Below are 19,722 nucleotides of genomic sequence, written 5' to 3' on the forward strand. Positions count from 1 at the left end.
ATTGAGGATATTTTTTTTTTCAATTGATGTGATTTATCAATCTCAGTTTAAATTTTTACAATTTCCATTTATTTCTAAATTAATTTATATTGTTATATATATTATATATAAAAATTATTTATAATATAAAAAAAAATTTAAAATATATATTATATATAACCGTTTTTTAGACTTGGACCGGACTGATTCTGGCCAGTTTTGCTATTACAGAAATCAGTTCTGGATCGGACTGATTTCATTGGTTCGGACTGATCCGGTCTAATTTTCCGGTTTTTTTTTACACCTCTGGATAGTGAATTGATCATTTTCAAGTTTGTATTCGAATCGGATGATAAATATGAGCCAACAATATGTCAATCAATATGAGATGTTTGAGCAGTTTGGACCCACATAAATGTTAGCTTGGTATTTTTATATTGGAATTGGTCCAATTGGATGCTCCAATTTGGACACGAAGAGAGAGAGAGAGAGAGAGAGAGAGGGGGATCAGTCTCATTAAGCATTCTCATTCCCAAAGTAGGATATAAACGAGTATGAATGTGAGAAGGGAAATGATATTTTTATATACAAAAGTCACCGATTATTGTTTTTTATTTTTAAACGAAGTATTTTATAATGATTTTTTTTTATTTTGTGATTTTTTTAAAAAAAAGCTTAAACAGTTTAAAAATATGTTTAAGAAAAAGAAAGAAAGAATGGCCTTATGGGTGGAGACTCTCGCTTTGGGTGTTACAGGCTCATGTAGCTGGGTCCATGTGAGAATGGGGATGGAACATATTGCAAGAGCTTAATCTACTGAAGGACAAGTGAAAACAGCATGATCAATGACATGGGATTCTTGCAGAGTAAAAAGGAAGGTGAATCACGCAGCAAGCATGAGCTTCCGCCCCGTTAAAACCCGCTACTCTATATAACATTGGCTCGAATTTACCTTTCATCTCTCTCTCATTTCCTTTCTTCTTTTAGATCTCGAATTTGTTTATTTTTTTATTTAGAATTTGCTGAGCTCACAGATCAGAGAATTTGCTGGCCTGGTTTGCTTCCATATAAGAAATCATCTCATTTTATTTCATATAATTATTATAATTTTTTAAAATTTTTATATAAAATATAATAAAAAATATAATTTTTTAAATTATAAAATAAAAATTATATTAAAAAAATTATATTCTAATAATATTTTATTTAATTGATAAACAGAATATCTTACTGTCAAACTGAGTAGTAGAACTTTAGAAGTGATTCAGCTCCTTACCATAGACCCAAAATCAAATGCTTTACTCAGTTCCAAAACCTCGGGGAAACTCTATCGAATGAAAACCTAGAACATTATATCATATAAGAGGTTATCTACTTCGAAGATCTAGTGGTAAGTGTGGTTTATATTTTGCTGATTATTTTGACTATTCCTTAACACCCTTTATAATTGTCTTGTATAACTTTTGACACCGACGGAAAATCCTTCTAAAGGATTAGAGTATAGAAAAGAATGTACTTGCCAGCAACTATGTGTTCGTGTAGATCTTAAATCTTCTCTTTCTTCACTAATTTCCCTTCTTTATGATGCTATTTTCTTCTATACAAAAGAATGTACTCGCTAGCAGCTATGTGTTCGGGAAGATCTTAAATCCTTCTCTTTCTTTACTGATTTCCCATCTTTATAATGCTCTATTTTCTTCTATAAAAGTTTTTGGTGTTTTATTCTCATTTTACGGTTTCCTTGTTACTATGTATGTGTTGATGATAATCCTTTTTTTTTTTTTTCTAAGTATGTTTTGATGATCACTCAAGCTTCAGAGTGTAAATGAAATGGAGAAAGAAGCACATCTGCGTAAGAAGGCTGCCAATGTCAAGTGCCAGAGGTGAGAATAACTTCATAGGTTTTCGTAACTTTTCTTTTTGCACTTGACTCAACTCCATGTTTTTAATTGGATATGGCTTGATTTTCTTCCCATATTGCAACTTCCAAAGAAAGGAATTACATAGATTACAAATTTATAAGATTGTGTGGTGTCATTATGGCATCAATGGGATAAATACATGTACGAATTTTTTGATTTGAAAATGGTTTTAACTAGCTGGAGATCATGAACCTTCCTATGGCTACAAAACTATAAAATCCCTGTGATTCTGTGCTTTTCCATCAAGTTTCCACAGATAATCACCAATACGATTTTTTTCCCTGCTAGAACAAATCATCATCATGTAGTTGTATGGTAAAAGCAGGGGAGGGGAGGCAACCCAAGTATACAAAAGAATACACCCAAACCGCAAGAAAAAGGGTGTAACTCCAGAAATAAACTCGAGAATTGGGAGTTGATATGAGCTGCCATCCAAACATAAAGATTGTTGAATACTATGTCTTTGAATTCTATTGTCGTGTTTTCGAGGTTCAAAAGCTAGGGCATTTCTTTCTTGTCAAGTACACCACATTAAGCACAGAGGGCCCATCCTCCAAATGTCTAAAGTTCCGTGATTCCATAAGGGTTCTGCCAACATCCCAACTTCAAACCCTCTAGGGCAACCTCACTCAATTCCAAAAGCACCAAGCATTGCTGCTCATAAGTCCCTAGCCAACTCATAATATGGCAGAAGATGATCAATATTTTCTCCATTTTCTAGCATGGACAAAACCACTACAATTATATGTCTGTTTGTGAACCATCCACACAAAAAAGCTACCCTCAAAGGCTCCTTGTTTCACCATGGAAATGAAGAGCCAACTTGAGGGCTGACTGGATGAGCCCATTGAAAAAGGATTACCTCCAAATATCCATGTTTTGGGCTTAAACTCAAATGCAACCAGTTGAAGATCCAAGAGAACAACTCCATCTCCCTGATCAAATAAAATAACATTCCATTGGGGCATTATCAAAGACTTGCAAGTCTAGCATTGCAACCGACGCTTCCATATGGTGGGATAATCAAAACAACTCCCGGTAGCTTACCTTCAAGAATCAAGGGCTAGCTTATCCAGGTACCTCACATCCTACCAAAATCAGATTTTAGATTTTTCATCCAAGTACCGTATGACCTGATCCAGAAGGCCTCATTGACCTCATTTGAGCACCTGCATCCTCCCAACATGCTACCCTATTAGATTTCCACCACCGATCTCCACAAAGCTTGCCTCCATAACATAACACCATAATCATTTTCCAATAGAACTTAGTTGAATGAAAACAAATTGCTATGCGCAAGCCACCGGATAAAATTGAGGTGCAAATCTCGAACCGCTTGATTGGGTGGAACTTGAAATTATTGCAGTTCCTCCCACATGATTTCCCTTTAAAGCTCCTCAAAGTGATGGACTTCACCTACAGGGTTATTAGGGAAGAGAGACAAAATAGGTTGGTAGGTAGGGGAGAGTACTCATGATGAAAGCATCCACTCCTCCTTTGGATACGTATAGCTGCTTCCATCCTACTAAGCAACATTCCATCTTTTACATCCTAAATTGATTTTGCCTTAAATTGCACCCCCAACGGGAGACCTAGATACTTCATGGATAGAGATAGAATTCTGCTCAATGACTCCATTACCACAACAAAGCTTATATGGTAGCTAAGATTATAGGTATGAATATATATATATATGTTATCAAGTAATTAGCTTATGATTAGATGGAGTAACTAGGAGGAGAATTCAGTGTGATGAACTGAAATAAAAAGAGATAAGTCTTCCATTTATTCATAATGTATGTCTACATTCAAATCATATTATTTAGTAAATATAATATTAAAAGCCATTTATTGATAACATCAAATCTGATCAAACTCAAACAATTTAAAAGCAATTGGGCATCTTTTATCTATGAAACCTTGTTGGAAACTTCCGCTGCATGCAGTTAGCTATTACAGTAAAACTCTCGACATAATAGTCAGAAGTTTCCTAACTAGGTGTTTTCTCGTGTACATCTTGTGTACTTTACGCATCTTCCTTTTTATTAATATTGATAATATTCTTTTTACATATCACAAATAATAACAAAGAAATATTGTGAGAAGCTGACTTGTCAACAGAAGAAAAAAGGATTAGGACATGGTAGGATAATGATAATGGATCATAGTTGGTGTGTTACTTGGGCCATGCCTTTTGCAAAAGTAGTGCATTTCTGCCCATAAAGGCAGGCCAAACAATGGTTAATGCACTTGATGTCAAATAAGCGGAAACATGGAGTTTGAATATAGCTCTTCTTCTTGAACGTGCAATATATCCTTGAGTAGTTTTGCCTCAAGAGTATGCATTTGGATCTCTTGCATGATGCATGTCTTGATTCATATGAAGCATATAACATGCTTGGCCATTCCCTGACCTTTAGTTGAATGTTTTTGCTGCCTCTTTTGACGTTGTCTTTTGTGACACCCTTTGGTTGTGTTCTTATAGGCGAAGAAAGATGGATCTTGTGTATTTACTTTAGAAGATGAACCAATTGAAGTTGAGCACTTAATTGCAGAACAAAGAAGAGCATATTTTAATAGATGGAGTCTTACTTTTGCTGAAGATAGTCTGCAAAAATGCCTTCATAATGAAGATTTCTTCTGTTGGTTTGAGTTTTTATAAACAACGAATAACGGTAATATTCTATAAATTTAGTGTCCTCTTTGCTTATGCTTTTAACTTTAAAAGTATGTTGGCCAAAAAGAAGAAAATAGACGTTTCATTAGTTATTAATACACAACCTCTATTTTTTGAAGCCATCATCATATGAACAAATTTAACATATTTTATTGTGGTCATTGATATTGTTACACAAACTATAATTCTCTTTCTACCCCTTTCTCTCTCTCTCCCTCCCCCCCCCCCCCCCCCCCAAAAAAAAAAAACAATTTGTAGCTGAACATACTTGATTATTGTTGCAAGTAGAGTAGAAGAATATTAATGCATTCTTTTCTTGTTTCGAAAGTGACACAGAAGATTTTTATTTATTATTTTTCTGTTGGCCTGTTTGCTGTCTTTTTGTGTATTGCTTGCTTGAACTATATTTACAATATTTGTATATGAAAAACAAAAACAGAGTTCATTTTTACATTTTAAACTTTCTATGTACACTCAATTTACATCCGCTCCACTTTCTATACTCCATTTATGCTCATTCCACTCTTTATCGCTGTGAGTATCTAAGTCCTCTATATCACCACAACATTAGTCAAAGAATTGTAAAGGTAAAAAACCACTCTCAACAATTAGAAATAAACTTTTAGAAACTAATGTCGAAGATATACTAGTATACTAGACTGGTAGATGATGTAACACACAATAGAGTCAAATGTTCTCTCTGTTAATTCCTTCATCATCCAATTTCCATCGGCCCTCCACAAATTTTCACCCAAATTAGGGTTTCACAAAATCAAAAAGTTCTTATTTCCTCTATCAATTGTCATGTAAATTATAAAAGATTTCCACGAACCACTTTTTTTTTGTCTATCAATTTCATTAGTTGGGTAAGGGAGTGATAATGTACAATTTCCCATGGTTATGATCAAAACACATTTAAACTTTTTAAAAGAAAAAAATTATATTTTGGTCCTAATAAATAATTCATAAAAGCTTTAAGAATAACAATGCATTGTTATAAAACATTGTATTAAAGTAAAATGTTAGAAACATATTTTTAAGCTCTGTGGGATTGTAATGATATATGTTTGTTTTCGTGATAAATCTTGTACAAAGTGGCTCCCCAACTTTTCTAGGTATCAAAGAATCTTGTAGCAATTGCTTATATATGAGTTGAAAGTACAAGGGATCATTATCACGTGTGCACATCTCTGATAGTATGATCACGTGTGCTTTCAATCCACATATGAGTAAGTGATATAAGATTATTTAGTACCTGCAAAATCCGGAGAACCCCTTGATACAAGATTCATCACAAAAACATGAATATATTGTTACAATTCTACTGAGTTTAGAAGTATGTATCTAATATTTTATTTTAATACAATATTTTATAACAATGTAATGTTCTTTTTTATAACTTTCTTGAATTATTCATTAGAACATGATATACTAATTCATTTTCTTTTCTTTAAATAGTTTAAATATGTTTTGATCATAACGAAATGGTACGTTATCACTCCCTTACATAGGCCATCTAAAAGAATTGATAGATAAAGAAACGTGGTTCATAGAAATCTTTTATATTTCCACAACTATTGATAGATGAAGGAAGAATTTTTTGATTTTGTGAAAACCTAGTTTAGCTGAAAAATTGTGGAGGGTGCAACAATAACTTGATGATGAAGGAATTAACGGAGAGGACAACCAATTCTGTTGTGTGTTGTATCATCTACCAATCTAATATAACTTCATTATACATTAGTTTCTAAAAGTTTCTTTCTAATTGCTAAGAGTTCTTTTTTTGCTTCGCTATTCTTTGACTAATGTTGTGATATATATAGGACTTGGATACTCACAGCGATAGAAAGTTGAACAGAACGAATATATGTAACGCCCCGACCCCAAGGGTCCAGAGAGTTAACTCATAAAACCTGATAATCAGCTCTAACAAGGCTAGAGTACTTCCAAATTCAAGAATATATCCATTTTTCAAACCTCAAATCGAACGTAAATACTTCAATTAAATAAATCAAATAAACTCATTTATCTAATATTCAATCCAACAACCCAAATAAAATCAACTTTTCTTCATGTCTCAAATAACAACTAGAAATAATAAAACATTAACATAGTCTCCATAAACCGTCTAAATCCATTGAAGCAAACTTAAGAAAGATAATTAACCTCCAACACCAACACTAATATCATGAGATACCCAACAACAAATCAATGCAAATCTTCTCCATAGATTCTAATACTGATCTTCAGCTGAGCCATCCATGTCATCTGAAATATTATGAAGATTAACGGGGTGAGTTATCAACAACCCAGCAAGCAGAGAGCATATACTAGCATGTAAGTATGAGCATTTATAACATTTGATAAGCCGAACAAAACATTTACTTTCAGAATACAGAAACAAAACTTGTACAAAAACATTAGAGCGAAATTTTCAGAAAAATAAACTTATTCCAAAAAGAGAATCCGTTGGCATTTCTAAACTGAAACATTATAATCATATCATCGTTTAATATCACATCGGGACAATACCATGTTTAACCCCCGTGGTAGGGTTATAAACCACCATTATACCCGTGGCTGGGCCATATTCTATGTTTCACCCTCGTGGTAGGGTTATAAACCACCATTATACCCGTGGCTGGGCCATTTTCCATGTTTCACCCCCGTGGTAGGGTTATAAACCACTATTATACCCGTGGTTGGGCCGTATACTATGTTTCGCCCCCGTGGTAAGGTTATAAACCACCATTATGCCTGTGGCTGGGCCTTAACAGAAACAGAACAGATTTCATTGAAAATCCGATTACAATCATATATAGAATCAGAACTTCATGCCAAGGTTCTCAGATGACACATCATTCCAAAACAAAATACTGAAAAGCTTCAGATCATTTTACATGTTCGAGATAAACATAAACAAAATATTCTCATTTGTTCATAACAAAACTTCTAGATTTTCAGATTCGCTCTTTTACATAATTCAGAAATAAAGTGCACAAAACTAGCTCATGTCTACACCAGTCATGACAGAAAAACACTTTCTCTTATGTAGAATTTATGCATATGCAGAATAAACATCTGAGGTTGTTTTCAGATCATCTCTTTTCAAAAAACTAAACACATTTATTCTCAAAATCAACTTCATTTTATTTGTTTTATGCAAAACTAGTATATAAACCCCGCTTATCTGACTTCTTCGTATTATCAACACCTTGAGCCGGAACTCTAATAGTAACACCACCTAAAAAAAAAAAAAAACATATATCCAACATTTAATAACCAATCTAGTAGGCTGCTATTTACTGAGTAATAAATCAAAACAGTCCCTTCACAGCTCAATAACTATCCTAACAATTAAACCCGAACAACTCTCTCTTCAAACCATTCGCATTTAAAACCCAAAACAGCCATCACCTTCTATTAACACCAAACCAACTATAATTATTTCCAAAACCAACAACAGTAACTCCAATAATTAAAACATAACCCAAACCAAACTTCACTTCCAACCTTCTAATAAAATAATTTCAGTGCAAGCATCAATATTCTAGTCATTGAACAATTGAAGACTTGCATAAAAATCCAATACAACTAGCTCCAAAACACCCATCAATTTACACTAAATAGTCTCAAATAATAGTCCAAAACAGTCTCACAAATCCATCCAAAAGTCATACTCCTCAACATAAAAAATTCCATCACACTCAACCACCATTAAAACAGTAACTCTATTACATTTCACAGTCCAAACCTATCATTCAAAAGCTACCAAAAGCTTCGGGGAACTTACCCCAAGAGAAAAAAAAATCCCAAAACTCCAAGCTGCTTCGAATGGGTCACTGCAAATTTACGTCCAAAAATATTCACAGAAATCTCTAGTGAAAGAGAAAGTGACCTACACAAGGAAAGTTTGAGAATCTGAGTGTGTGCATGTGATCAAAACAGGGCAGAAACCGAAAATAGTAAGGAGACCCGTACGAGTAAAACCGGAAGAAGAAGGAAGGAGAAGAAGTAAAATAAAATAAAACAAAAGAGAGTAGTTACCAATCTTTGTTCAAGAAGTCAAACAAATCTGCAGTGAAAAAAAAAAACAATTTGTAGTTTCAAAACCTTGAGTTGAGCGCACGGTGAAGAGATGAAGAAGAAGAAAAAACAATGAGAGAACCCGATTGAGAAATTTGTAAAAGTGAGTGAAATCGAACCTTGAGTGTGAAAGGAGATGAAAATCAACTGCTGGAGTCGTGGGTTGGTGCGCACGGGTGAGTGAGATACGAAAATGAAATGCAGAGGTTGTAACCGCGAAGACGAAGAACAGTGCGGTGTGAAAGGGAAAATAACCTTCACCCAAACGACGCCGCTCGGGTCTCACATCATGCGCTTGTGGGCTGGACTCCAAGCATCCGGGCTGACTCCAAACGGGCTGGGCCTAGAGCCCGGGTGTTACATTCTTCCCCCCTTATAAAAATTCCGTCCTCGGAATTTGTCACAAGCTAAAAGGATCGTCGCCGAACAACTGTGGGTACTTGACTTGCATTTCCTCTTCTAATTCCCAAGAGGCTTCACTGATAGCATGATTATTCCATACCACCTTAACCAATGGAATAGTCCGATTACGTAACACTTGTTCTTTTCTCTCCACAATCCGTACCGGTTCTTCTGTATAAGTCAGGTCTTCCTGAAAATGAAGTGGCTCGTAATCGATAACGTGGGTGGGGTCAGGTACATACTTCCTCAGCATAGATACATGAAAAACATTGTGTACACCTGAGAGTGCGGGTGGCAGGGCTACTCTGTAAGCCACTGGTCCAATCCGATCAAGAATCTCAAATGGTCCGATGTACCTAGGGCTCAACTTACCCTTCTTTCCAAACCTCATAACCCCTCTCATGGGTGCAATCCTCAAGAATACCTTATCCCCAACCTCAAACTCTAATTGGCGACGACGATTATCTGCATAGCTTTTCTGTCGACTCTGAGTTGCTCTCATTCTAGCTCGAATGGTCTCAATCTTCTTTGTTGTCTTCTGTATGATTTCTGGACCCAAAATTTGTCTTTCACCCACTTCGTCCCAATATAACGGAGATCTACATTTCCTACCATAAAGTGCTTTATAAGGTGCCATCTCAATACTAGCCTGGTAACTGTTATTATAAGCAAACTCGACCAAAGGCAAGTGTCGAATCTAAGTCCCCTTAAAATCCAGCATACAAGCTCTCAACATGTCTTCCAAAATTTGAATGGTCCTTTCCGACTGACCATCCGTCTGTGGGTGAAACGTCGTGCTGAAATTTAGCTTAGTGCCCATGGCCTCTTGTAAGCTTCGCCAAAATTTCGAAGTGAAACGCAGATCTCTATCCGACACAATGGACACAGGTACCCCATGCAACCTCACTATTTCCTGTATATAAAGCTCGGCTAGTTTCTCCAACTTATAAGAAACTTTGATAGGTACAAAATGAGCTGTCTTCGTCAAACGGTCTACTATCACCCAAATTGCATCTTGTCCGGTCGTGCCTGTGGAAGGCCTGTAACAAAGTCCATAGAAATATGCTCCCATTTCCATTCTGGAATCTGAAGTGGTTGCAATAACCCTGCTGGTCGTTGGTGTTCTACTTTCACCTGTTGGCATGTTAAGCACTGTGCCACAAATTGAGCAATCTCTCTCTTCATACCCTCCCACCAAAAAGACTCTTTCAAATCTCGATACATTTTCGTACTACCCGGGTGAACTGTGTAAGGGGAGCGGTGCGCTTCTTCAAGGATAAGTCTTTTTATTACAACACTGCCCGGCACACAACATCTATTTCCAAACCTTAACACTCCATCTTCAGAAACATTAAACTCAAGTTTATCCCCTTTTTCTACTTCTTCAATTAATCTCGCCAACTTAAAATCTTCTTTTTGGTCGAGCTTGATTCTGTCTATCAAAGCTGGTTGAACTATTAAACTGGCTATTAATGCTTGCTGGTCACCCACAAGTATTTCAATAGTGGCTCTTTCCAAGTCCATTAATAAGTGGGGCTGAGTGATAAGAGTTGCGATTACTGGTCCCACTGGCTTCCTGCTAAGTGCATCAGCTACAACATTAGCTTTGCCTGGATGGTAGTTAATGTTGCAGTCATAGTCCTTGACTAGTTCGAGCCATCTCCTCTGTCTCATATTCAGTTCTTTCTGAGTGAAGAAGTATTTCAAACTCTTGTGATCCGTGTAGATTTTGCACTTTTCACCATATAAATAATGCCTCCAGATTTTAAGTGCAAAGACAACGGCGGCCAACTCCAAATCATGTGTGGGGTAATTTTGTTCATATGTCTTCAATTGCCGAGAAGCATAAGCTATTACCTTTCCATGCTGCATCAAAACACACCCCAAACCCAATCGTGAAGCGTCACTATAAACCACAAATCCTTCTCTTTCGCTAGGGACTGTCAGAACTGGAGCTGTCACCAATCTCTTCTTCAATTCCTGGAAGCTTTCCTCACATTTTTCAGTCCAAACATACTTGTTCTTCCTAGTGAGGGCAGTAAGGGGAACCGCTATTTTTGAGAAATTGTCTATAAATCGACGGTAATAACCAGCCAAACCCAAGAAACTCCTAACTTCATGCACATTGGTTGGTTGAGTCTAGTTAACTATTGCTTCAATCTTCCCGGGTCTACAGAAACGCCATCCCTTGAGACCACATGTCCCAAAAATGCAATAGGCTCAAGCCAAAATTCACACTTCTTCAATTTAGCAAATAATTTCTTATTCCTGAGTGTCCCTAGTACTTGCCTCAGATGGTCTTCATGTTCGGCTTTGCTCTTGGAGTAGATTAATATATCATCAATAAACACCACTACAAATTTATCCAGAAACTCATGAAATACTCGATTCATCAAGTCCATAAATACTGCTGGGGCGTTGGTTAAACCAAAAGGCATGACTAAAAATTCATAGTGGCCATACCTGGTCCTGAAAGCTGTCTTAGGCACATCCTATGCCTTGATTTTTAATTGATGATAACCCGATTTGAGATCAATTTTAGAGAACACCTGCACACCTTGCAACTGATCAAATAAATCATCGATGCGGGGCAACGGATATTTATTCTTTACGGTCACTCGATTCAGTTCCCTGTAGTCTATACACATCCTCATTGTCCCATCCTTCTTCTTCACAAACAAGACTGGAGCTCCCCAAGGTGACACACTAGGTCTAATGAAACCTTTGTCTAACAAGTCTTGCAATTGTTCTCTGAGCTCGGCTAACTCTGATGGCGCCATTCGATAAGGGGCTTTGGAAAGAGGCGCCGTGCCTGGAGCTAATTCAATAGCAAATTCTACCTCCCGCTCAGGCGATAATCCAGACAAATCTTCAGGAAAAACTTCTGGATACTCCCTCACAATAGGAATCTCTTCTAGTTTCAATTCTTCCTTTGGTTCATCCACCACAAAAGCCAAATACCCTTGACACCCGTCACGTATTAACTCATCAACCTGAAAAGCAGAAATAACTGATGGAGGGATACGCACCTTGGAACCCATAAATCGAAGTTCCTCTTCTTCCGGGAACTTGAACACCACTTCCCTTTTAAAACAATCAATACTAGCATAACTGGAAGCTAACCAATCCATTCCCAAAATCACATCAAACCCAGTCATAGGAAAGACTATCAGGTTAGCTGGCATTTCCCTCCTGCTAATAGTCATTGGACACTTGAGTAAAATCTTGTTACAAGTCACTATATCACCAGTTGGGGTAGAGACCCTCAAATTGTAGTCCATCTCATCAGCAACAATGGGGCACAATTTAACATAATCCATTGAAATAAAGGAGTGGGTAGCCCCCGAGTCAAATAAAACATTAGCCTTATTGAGAAATAAGGAAATAATTCCTGGTTACGTCATATAACCCATAGAGATAATAAGACAAATATTCCTTAATTCTAAACAAAGACAATGTTAAGAGATGGTTAGAGAATTATACCTGTGATGACATCATCCTTGTCCTCAGCTTCTCCTGGTGTCAAAGCAAACACCCGAGCAGGTACAGTCCTCCGCTGATTGTTGCCCTGATTATTCGGCCTAAAGTTTTGGGGTGGGTTGGGCCTTCTGTTGTTCTCCGCAAGCAATGGACATTCTCTAATGAAATGCCCATCTTACCGCATTTGAAACATGATCCCACTTCCTTCCTGCACTCCCCAAGCTGTATGCGGTTACAGAACTTATAGGGGTTAGGTGTATGATTTCCCTGTATCTGTCTCTGACTTGAACTGCTCCCCTCATTTCTCTTTTTCCATTGCCCTTGATCCAAACTAGGAAACCCTTGTGGAGCAGCTCTCTTCCTCTGTTCTTGCAATTCAGCACCCCTCTTAAGATTCTGTTCAACTAGCATCGCCTTGTGCACTAATTCTGAAAAATTCTGAATCTGTAAGACCATCACCCGCTCATAGATCTGTAGTTCAAACCTTCTTCAAACTTCCTAGTCTCTTTCTCCTCATCGGGAATCAAGTATGCGGCGAAACGTGATAATTCCGCAAACCTTGCAGCATACTGGCGCACAGTCATGGTCCCTTGCACCAAATTGGTGAACTCTAGGGCTCTTGCATCCCTATCTGCCTTAGGGAAAAATCGATCGAAGAAACTCTACTTGAATTGAGCCCAAACAATTACTCCAATCCCCTTAGCTTCCCTGATAACTTTCTCAGAATTCCACCATCTCTTTGCTTCTCCAGATAGTTTGAATGCTGCGAACTTGACTTTTTGCTGATCGGTACAATCCAAAACACCAAATATTTCTTCAATGTCTTGTATCCAATCCTTCGCAGCGTTCGCATTGCCTCTTCCATCAAAGGTGGGAGGATGCGTTCAATTAAATTGTTCGAATGTGCAACCCCCACCATTGTCGTCTTCATTCAAATCTTCAAGAGTTCGAACTCTACGACGAGCAGCCATCCTGAAAGTCTAAACTCGGTGAAACGTTCTAAAATAAAAGAAAACGAAAATACCAGGTAAATAGAAATAAATAAGAGGAATAATAAAATATGCATATAAACACATATACATATATATATATATATAAATCAGATAACTATGCCAATCTGGCATCACTTATTACACACATATATCACTAGAATTCTCAAAGTTCCAAACTCAACTCCTAACATCAGCCAAATTTAAACCTCAAATCCCATCAAAACCAATCTTAATGTCCTTGGAACTCATACTTAAATACCCCCATGACTATCCTTATAATCCTCCAATTCCTATTTTGAAATTCCCACATCTTATGAACCCACAGATATCTAAACCTCCAAGGTCTACAGTATGCAAAATTCAAACCTGGCTCTGATACCAACTGTAACGCCCCGACCCCAAGGGTCCGGAGAGTTAACTCATAAAACCTGATAATCAGCTCTAACAAGGCTAGAGTACTTCCAAATTCAAGAATATATCCATTTTTCAAACCTCAAATCGAACGTAAATACTTCAATTAAATAAATCAAATAAACTCATTTATCCAATATTCAATCCAACAACCCAAATAAAATCAACTCTTCTTTATGTCTCAAATAACAACTAGAAATAATAAAACATTAACATAGTCTCCATAAACCGTCTAAATCCATTGAAGCAAACTTAAGAAAGATAATTAACCTCCAACACCAACACTAATATCATGAGATACCCAACAACAAATCAATGCAAATTTTCTCCATAGATTCTAATACTGATCTTCAGCTGAGCCATCGATGTCATTTGAAATATTATGAAGATTAACGGGGTGAGTTATCAACAACTCAGCAAGCAGAGAGCATATACTAGCATGTAAACATGAGCATTTATAACATTTGATAAGCCGAACAAAAGATTTACTTTCAGAATGCAGAAACAAAACTTGTACAAAAACATTAGAGCGAAATTTTCAGAAAAATAAACTTATTCCAAAAAGAGAATCCGTTGGCATTTCTAAACTGAAACATTATAATCATATCATCGTTTAATATCACATCGGGACAATACCATGTTTAACCCCCGTGGTAGGGTTATAAACCACCATTATACCCGTGGATGAGCCATATTCCATGTTTCACCCCCGTGGTAAGGTTATAAACCACCATTATACCCGTAATTTGACCATTTTTCATGTTTCACCCCCGTGGTAGGGTTATAAACCACCATTATACCCGTGACTGGGCCGTATACCATGTTTCACCCCCGTGGTAGGGTTATAAACCACTATTATACCTGTGGCTGGGCCTTAACAGAAACAGAACAGATTTCATTGAAAATCCGATTACAATCATATACAGAATCAGAACTTCATGCCAAGGTTCTCAGATGACACATCTTTTCAAAACAAAATACTGAAAAGCTTCAGATCATTTCACATGTTCGAGATAAACATAAACAAAATATTCTCATTTGTTCATAACAAAACTTCTAGATTTTCATATTCGCTCTTTTACATAATTCAGAAATAAAGTGCACAAAACTAGCTCATGTCTACACCAGTCATGACAGAAAAACACTCTCTTATGTAGAATTTATGTATATGCAGAATAAACATCTGGGGTTGTTTTCAGATCATCTATTTTCAAAAAAATAAACACATTTATTCTCAAAGTCAACCTCATTTTATTTGTTTTATGCAAAACTAGTATATGAACCCCGTTTACCTGACTTCTTCGTATTATCAATACCTTGAGCCGGAACTCTAATAGTAACACGACCTAAACAAAAAAAAACATATATCCAACATTTAATAACCAATCTAGTAGGCTGCTATTTACTGAGTAATAAATCAAAACAGTCCCTTCACAGCTCAATAACTATCCTAACAATTAAACCCGAACAACTCTCTCTTCAAACCATTCGCATTTAAAACCCAAAACAGCCATCACCTTCTATTAACACCAAACCAACTATAATTATTTCCAAAACCAACAACAGCAACTCCAATAATTAAAACATAACCCAAACCAAACTTCACTTCCAACCTTCTAATAAAATAATTTCAGTGCAAGCATCAATATTCTAGTCATTGAACAATTGAAGACTTGCATAAAAATCCAATACAACTAGCTCCAAAACACCCATCAATTTACACTAAATAGTCTCAAATAATAGTCCAAAACAGTCTCACAAATCCATCCAAAAATCATACTCCTCAACATAAAAAATTCCATCACACTCAACCACCATTAAAACAGTAACTCTATTACATTTCACAGTCCAAACCTATCATTCAAAAGCTACCAAAAGCTTCGGGGAACTTACCCCAAGAGAAAAAAAAATCCCAAAACTCCAAGCCGCTTCGAATGGGTCACTGCAAATTCACGTCCATAAATATTCACAGAAATCTCTAGTGAAAGAGAAAGTGACCTACACAAGGAAATTTTGAGAATCTGAGTGTGTGCGTGTGATCAAAACAGGGCAGAAACCGAAAATAGTAAGGAGACCCGTACGAGTAAAACCGGAAGAAGAAGGAAGGAGAAGAAGTAAAATAAAATAAAACAAAAGAGAGGAGTTACCAATCTCTGTTCAAGAAGTCGAACAAATCTGCAGTGAAAAAAAAAAAAAATTTGTAGTTTCAAAACCTTGAGTTGAGCGCACGGTGAAGAGATGAAGAAGAAGAAAAACAATGAGAGAACCCGATTGAGAAATCTGTAAAAGTGAGTGAAACCGAACCTTGAGTGTGAAAGGAGATGAAAATCAACTGCTGGAGTCGTGGGTTGGTGCGCACGGGTGAGTGAGATACGAAAATGAAATGCAGAGGCAGTAACCGCGAAGACGAAGAACAGTGCGGCGTGAAAGGGAAAATGACCTTCACCCAATTGACGCCGCTCGGGTCTCACATCATGCGCTTGTGGGCTGGACTCCAAGCATCCGGACTGACTCCAAACGGGCTGGGCCTAGAGTCCGGGTGTTACAATATAAATGGAGTGCAAAAAGTGGAGTGGACGCTAGAGTCTGCATAAATAGAATGCACATAGAAAGTTTAAAATATAAAAATGAAGTATGTTTTTCTTTTTCACATACAAATAGTGTAAATATAGTTCAAGCAAGCAACACAAAAACACAGCAAACAAAGCCAATGGAAAAATAATAAATAAAACTCTTTTGTGACACTTTCTCGACTAGGAAATGATGCATTAATATTCTTCTACTATGTTTGCAATAATGATCAAGGATCTTCAGCTACAAATAGTTGTTTTAGGGGGAGCAAAAAGAGGATTAGAGTTTGTGCAATAATATTAATGACCACAATAAAACATGTTACATCTGCTCAAATGATGATGACTTCAAAAAATAGCAGATGTGTATTTAGTTAATAACTCATCAAACTTATATTTTCTTCTCTTTGGCTGATGATGCCTTTAAAGATAAAAGCATAGAGGACACTAAATTCCTAGAATATTACCATTATTCGTTGGTTGTCCAATCCCAAACCCACAAAAGAAATTTTTGATATGAAAGTATTTCTCTTTGCCATCCTCACCAAACTAGGATTCCTTTTACTGAAACATGCTTGTTTTTCTATTTTCCTGCAATTAGGTGTTCAACTTCAATTGCCACCGATGCCAACTCAATCGGCACATGAACAAAGCCTATAGGATCATCAATGCAGGTGTTAGGTTGGTGGGGAAAGCATTCTTTACCCCGAGCGATACACTAGACAATCTAGGATGTAAAGAACCTCTCTGCTATAATGTAAAGACCCGGGGGAGGGGGGGCGTCGTAGACCCGATCCAACTCTATATACATGTTAGAACCAGCAGGCCAGTACGTCCCATCTGCTATACCAATAAGGAATTCTATGGATATTTTACGGAGGAATTAAATGCAATATTTAGTGACAACATATTTATACATTAATTCTCTATGGATATTATATGGAGGCTCGAAATGCAATATTTAGTAATTGGGAGCTCTTTTGTAATCAAATAAAATTTAGAGTGCAATTCTGATTTTATAGGAAACTTTTGAGAGAAAATCTTTTGCTGGGAGAGAAATTTTTCTTTTATAGGAAAATCTTTTGGGCTGCACATATTGAAGCAAAAAGAGTTTTTGGTTTAGTTTTCTTTTTCTTCTTCATAAGGAGCCAACACTCTTTCTAGTCTATCTCAAAGGGATTGAAGAGAAGATTTTTGTGGTAAAAGGAACATTAGATTTGAATGTTTATTTGACCTGGGTATGTTCTCTTCCCTATATATGATTATTGAGCAGACCACTCTCACTTCCAGCTCATAGATGACTCATCCATCAAATTCCATCTCAGCAGCCAAGCTTCCAGAAGGTTCAGGAGTGACCTAGAGTACTAGGTTGGCTGTGTGCTGATTCTGTTATGATGAAAATATTGTGTAGTGCTCTGGCAAGGTGTCTGTTGTAAGAAACTCTACAATATTCTCTGTACAGCAGCATGCATACCAGCCGCTTTCCATTTTGCCTACAACGATATTGTACAGCCGTGTATTTAAACAATACTTGTATTATTCTGTAAATCAATGAGAATCAAAGATTCATCCTCTCAAAACTCTTATCAATGATCATATCATGGATTTATGTAAACTTGAAGTACTACAATCCTGTTAATCTCCGTTGTGCACATGGTTTGCAACTCTGATTTCTTCCTTCAACTGGTATCAGAGCATGCTTCTTGATTTGCATTAATCTGTGGTATATTTTATAGGATTATTGTTGAATAACAGATTTATAACATGTATATATTTTTCATGTCATTAGAAAAATCTATGCTATACTAATTATGGGTGGTTGTTGTAGAACACGTTCTATAACACTTTTTATTTGTTTTAATGTGATTAAAACAAAACCTCACGGTATATTCTCATGTATGATTGTTGTAGAATTTTTTCTATGGCATAATTTTTTAGAGAAGTTCTATAAAGTACGCTGATCATTATGCATGTAAGAAAGGGGCACCTATAGTCGGCTTGATAGCTGGCTATTAAGGGCCAGCCAAGGGGTTACTGTAATACCCGGATTCTACTACGTAGGTTCTTACGTCATTTATTAATTCCTTAAATTAAATATTTTGAGATAAAGACTTTTATTAATTTATTATTTTTATTTTGAGATGAGAGTGCTTTTCTTATATTTTTTTATATATGTGGGTTATTAAATAATTCAAGGATATGATTTTTTTTTTATGAGATTATATTATTTTCTTTCAAACCCTTTAATTTTATTTATTCAAGAAATGACCCAAGCTCTTTCTACCATTGTATGGGTAGGTAAAGGAAATACATTTCCACATTTAATCTCCACCCTTCATTTTCCTAACTTATGGGATAAGCCCTGATCAAATCTATTGGCTTTTCTCTCGCTTGACCCCGTAGCTTCCTCAATAAGCCAATTAAATTTCATTTTTTTCTCCCTTATACGTCGGCTTGCAAGAGAAGGAACAAATCCCTTCTTCTCTTTAGCACCCATCGTCGTCTAGAGCAAGGAAAGGAAGAAAATTCTTCCAGCCCTCACCATGCGACTACAACCTCTTCTCTCCCATTCCATTTCTCTTCCAATCTCAAGTCAAGCTTCCATTTTTCCTCCTTCTCAAGAGGAAAATAGTAAGATAAGAGCACCCTCAATCCTCTCCCTTGTGTATTTCGAAACTTAGCCATGGTTTAATCAAGTGGGTTTTTCTCTTGTTGACTATTGATGTTTCGATTTTGGACTTTCAGCAAAGGGTTTTGTGTGCCCTCTATTTTTCTTAGCCGAATCTACCTTCCTCTTCACCATTTTCGTGTTTTGGGAAGGATTTACCCAAAGATAAAAACCCTAACTTGACCCACTTAGTTTTAGTTGATTTTGGAGACTCATTGAGTGTTTTAGCTTGAATCTTAATTTTTAGTTGTTGTCTATGTGTTGACAAACATCAATGCTCTGATCTTTTGGCAAAACTGAGCATATTGAAGCTGTTTGTGCCGTATATTCTTCTACCCTTCGAAATTGGTATTTTGTATTTAACTTGGTTAGTCACAAGTGATGATTAATTGATCTGTTGATATATATATATATATTTATATATATGAAGAGGCCGTGGGTCATGCTCTGTTTTGGTGTTCCGGTTGTGTGTTTTGCAAGGCAGATTTTGTAGTCATTTCTTGTGTTTTCTTGAGTCAAAGCCATGCTTTAATTA

The 19,722-nt window shown here is 36.5% G+C and overlaps 1 long non-coding RNA gene across 1 annotated transcript; it reads left to right on the top strand.

Moving 5' to 3' along the window:
• The first annotated feature begins 1,196 nt into the window (after positions 1–1,196).
• LOC121266729 lies at positions 1,197–17,185 on the top strand. Its single transcript, XR_005940902.1, has 3 exons — positions 1,197–1,369; positions 1,792–1,862; positions 17,121–17,185. It is a non-coding gene; the product is annotated as an uncharacterized LOC121266729 (long non-coding RNA).
• The last annotated feature ends 2,537 nt before the right edge of the window (positions 17,186–19,722 follow it).

Source organism: Juglans microcarpa x Juglans regia, chromosome 5S (assembly GCF_004785595.1).
Source record: "Juglans microcarpa x Juglans regia isolate MS1-56 chromosome 5S, Jm3101_v1.0, whole genome shotgun sequence".
Lineage (NCBI taxonomy): Eukaryota > Viridiplantae > Streptophyta > Magnoliopsida > Fagales > Juglandaceae > Juglans > Juglans microcarpa x Juglans regia.